This window comes from Lactuca saligna, chromosome 4 (genome assembly GCF_052625555.1).
Source record: "Lactuca saligna cultivar CGN05327 chromosome 4, ASM5262555v1, whole genome shotgun sequence".
In the NCBI taxonomy this organism is placed as follows: domain Eukaryota; kingdom Viridiplantae; phylum Streptophyta; class Magnoliopsida; order Asterales; family Asteraceae; genus Lactuca; species Lactuca saligna.
Genome location: NC_136420.1, coordinates 33,616,676 through 33,620,751, shown reverse-complemented (window position 1 = coordinate 33,620,751; position 4,076 = coordinate 33,616,676). Strand labels below are relative to the sequence as shown.

The 4,076-nt window shown below is 32.2% G+C and overlaps 1 pseudogene; it reads right to left on the bottom strand.

The window, feature by feature from the left end:
• Nucleotides 1-2,008: 2,008 nt before the first annotated feature.
• LOC145039454 (G-patch domain-containing protein 1-like) lies at nt 2,009-3,485 on the bottom strand (annotated as a pseudogene).
• Between the last annotated feature and the right edge of the window lie 591 nt (nt 3,486-4,076).

The following is a 4,076-nucleotide window of genomic DNA, read 5'->3' as shown; positions in this document are numbered from 1 at the left end:
TTTGCTAAAGAATGCATGCTGAGAAAGATGAATAAGAAAAAGGAAGAAGAAAAGAATGAAGCTTACTATATCCATAAGATAGAAGAGCCGAGGAAGAGAAAGAATACAGAGAATGCCAAACCTGCTTTGATCGTGCAGGAGGATGATGTGCATGAGTATGTGGTGAAATGTCTGATGGTGCAAAGCGAAGTTTTGGAGCAGAAAGGGATATGTAGCTAATGTAGGTCATCCTACTGAAAGTTGTTTCACAACAAGGCCTGTATCAGAACAGGCAAATGAGTGTTAAAATTTCATCAAGAAGGTACACTCCATCCTTTTGTCCTTTCTTGAATTGAAAGAGGATGAAATCGATGCAGAGTGCTACAAGTGCGAGTCCATAGTCTTTTCCAAAGAGGTTTCAGAAACATATCGAGTTGGACTTGACAAAATTGAGGCCTACATACAATCCAAAGACCATAAGAACATGTTAAAACAAGTTTTAGATGAAAAAGATAAAGAGAAAATTAAATATGATACTGTGAAAATTTTGAGTCAATTTGTACGAAATTGAGTTCAGAAAACACTTTTGATGCTAACAATGTTTTTGAATTTAATGAGTCTGACATGAGTGTAATTTCTGTAGAGGATGAGACTGATTGTTCATATTTTCTTCAAAATGAATCTGAACCTAAGAATAAGGTAATTTCGGAAAATTATATTGAATATGTTTGTACTGTAGAAAACAAAGGTTCGGGTGTTTTAAAAGAAAAGGCTATGTCATAAAGGAAGGTCATGTTATAAAGAAAGACGATGCGCAATTATGAAACGCGATGCACATTTATGACACACATTTACGATGCGCAGTTATGACACGCGATGCGTATCAAGGAAGGCCATGTCATAAAGAAAGAGGACACACATTTTTGCGTGTCATAATTTTAAATGTTTTAAAAGATATATATTTTGATAGATTTAGTAATTTTCAGATTAAATAACACAATAGAGGTCTCATAATACAAAATAAAATACAATAAATAAGAAATATAATTCATTGCACTAATATGTTAAATACAAATAATCATTCTAATAGTAAGTGAATATAATAGATTATCTGTAGAAAAAAACATGTACAACTGGATGGATCCCTTTAAATGGTTGATTTGCCATCAATTCCTCCTAATTATCCGCCCCACTACCTCTACAAAACCTCCTCCAAGAATAACAACGTTCTTTATCTGTCTTGGCTTCAGACCGAAATATGTCACCCTTGCTACCTATTAATACAAATAAATTGGGGTATATTTGGTAATGATGGAATGGAATCACAAAATTATGGAATAAATAAGATAACATAATGGTCATTACATTGCATTGTATAAAATCATCAAGCACCCAAATGAGTAATTTCAAGTTTATAGATGAGAATGGTAGTTATATTTCATTATTTTGATTATCTTGACTTACTTGTATGAATAAGAAACTTATGCTAGAGAAGTCAATGAGCATTCTTTCACCTTTTGACTTAATTTGTTTTTGTAATGCAAGGGTAAAATGATCATTTATTTTCATTTAGACAGTTTATTTAGTCTAGAAAAACATACCTTACGTATACAAGACTTTACATCATTGTTAGTTCAACCACTTTGCCCTTACACAACTTAATGGGGTTTAAAAAATCCCCTAACACATTAAGCTTAGAACACATGGAAATATAAGAGGCCAAACAGATGTATAGGAGTTACCTTAATTCAGAACGGAGGTGTTGAATGTCATCGAATGTGGTGACATATTCACGAATGGCATTCATGTCCACATATAAAAAATATAGTGAACATGTTATATGGAAAACAAGGAAAGCTGTTAATTTCTTTGCTTTTGTATTTAAAGGATTAATGATTAAATGTTTTTATAGATACTCGAGATCTGAGTCTTGCTGCAAGCAGTATATAGTTTTGACTTTAATACTCTAAAGCTTGTCAACATCTGCAGGAGTCTAAATGTATAAAGTACAGGTTGGAATTCTGAATGTCTAAAGTACATCTGCAGGTGTTTGAATGTGTAAATTACTTGTAAACATGACCTGAAAGTGATTAGAGCCTTGAGTTTTTTTAAGCTTCATTGATTTCTCAGGTACTTGGCTAAGAAGCTTCCTGCAGAGTTTCTTTATTTTCACTTTTGATTCTGACAATTCATCAATTTTTTTAAAAGAATGATCATCTTCCAACTCAGATTCCTCCCTCTCACTATCACTAAAAGACGTTTTTGTCGCTTGAAAATGAACCCCTGCTATTTTCCTTAGGTGATCCTTGATACCAAGTCCCTGTTTTCCAAAAGTTGCTTTATCCAGCCAAAACAAAATATGTCAATTTTGCAGATGTGATTCTTTATTCAAAAGTTGAGGTCTTTTTAGTTTTTATTATAAAAAAAGGTACATACTTGTACAAGTTTGAAAAGATTCTGATGATCCACTTCATAAAATATAGTCCTTTTGTTAATATTTTGAGATATTTCTCATGTGTTGCTAGGCTTCTTTCTCTTGGATTGTGCTCCAAGTAATCCTCCAGACACAAATCTAAATTTGTTACCCCACCAGTCTGGAGAAATTTCTTTTTCATATTCAACTGCTAATAAATATTGAAATATGAAATATGTTTTATTTTAATACTCCACATTATCATAAAAATAAAGCATAACATGTAGTACATAATTACCTTGTGCTTCAAATTATCAGATGCTTCTACCAGCTCTAAGACTCCATCCTCATAAGAAAAAGACTCAGGCTCTGGACTCACATTAGTCTTTTTGACCTAAAAAATATCCAAATTTTCTAAATGTCAACAAATTCAATCATAAAGAAGAATATGGTAACAGTTGTAGATCAAAAATAGGAAAACATACCAGGATTCCTTCAAGATCCTAAGCAGAGTATACGTTCACAAGCTTTCCTCTCTCCCTTATCTTGTATCTAATATCATATTAATATATATACCTATGTATTAATAATTTGGATAGAATGAATAATTTAGAATTAAACTCGATTCTGAGAAAGAAAATGATGTTCCTTGAGGACGTGTAGCCTTAACAGTTTTTTCACTATTGTCCTTTACCAAGTTTGTTTCTTCATCATCATCATCTGAGATAAGAAAACAAGGATCGTGAGTTAACAAATACTAAAGCTTCATAAGCATACCTCCATCATGTTTTGTTTGTGTTGCCTGTTGTCAAAATATACATGAATTTTGATTAATAAGATAATTCATGTGAATAAACTTATTAAAAAAAGAGAGAGAACAGGCTCAGGTGAAGAAAATTGAAGAACTTACCACTTTCAACTTTTTGAGAATATTATCAAAATGTGTAGTATCAAATGCCCATTAGTTTGGCTTATCTAAACCAACACCTGTTTTGCATTTAAGTTAGAGGCAGAAAAAAAACTTCATTTATACTTTCATACTGTGAGAGTGTGAGGCAAAATCACAAAGCAAAGACTGAAAAATGCTAGCCATCATCTCTTACATTGTGCTTATTAAAAGAAATCACTTCATCTGTGTTGTTGTTACATGAACACCCATATTAGCCAGTCATAAACGAGAAGTAAATGAGGTTGTTGATGTGTCATCGTGTTATTGGCCATCCGATTCAGTAGGAGTTAAGTGAATGAAGTTATGATTATATTTGTCATCTTTTGTCTTCTCTCCTCTTATCTTAGGTCAGGTGTCCATGGAAATTGTTTCAAGAAGATGAAGCAATTTATGAGTTGACTTGGGTTTATGAGAATGTCTAGTTAATTTATTTGTTATTGTTGCTCTCTTTTGGTATTGCTAAACCCATATTTCCAAGTACTTTTCTCACTGCATTTTCCAATTCTATCACCATGTCATCTTCATGACCTAATTATATACAAATAATAATTTAGATATGCTTCAAGGAGATAAGCAAGAATATATTGGGGCAATAAACAAAAGTTGATACATGGGCAATTAAGCAATTTAACAAATAAATAAAAAGAATAAAAGACAAGGGGAAGATTAACATACCAATATCAAACATATCTTTCTCCATCAAGAAAATGTAGTCTCTGTTGTTTCCGCATAGAC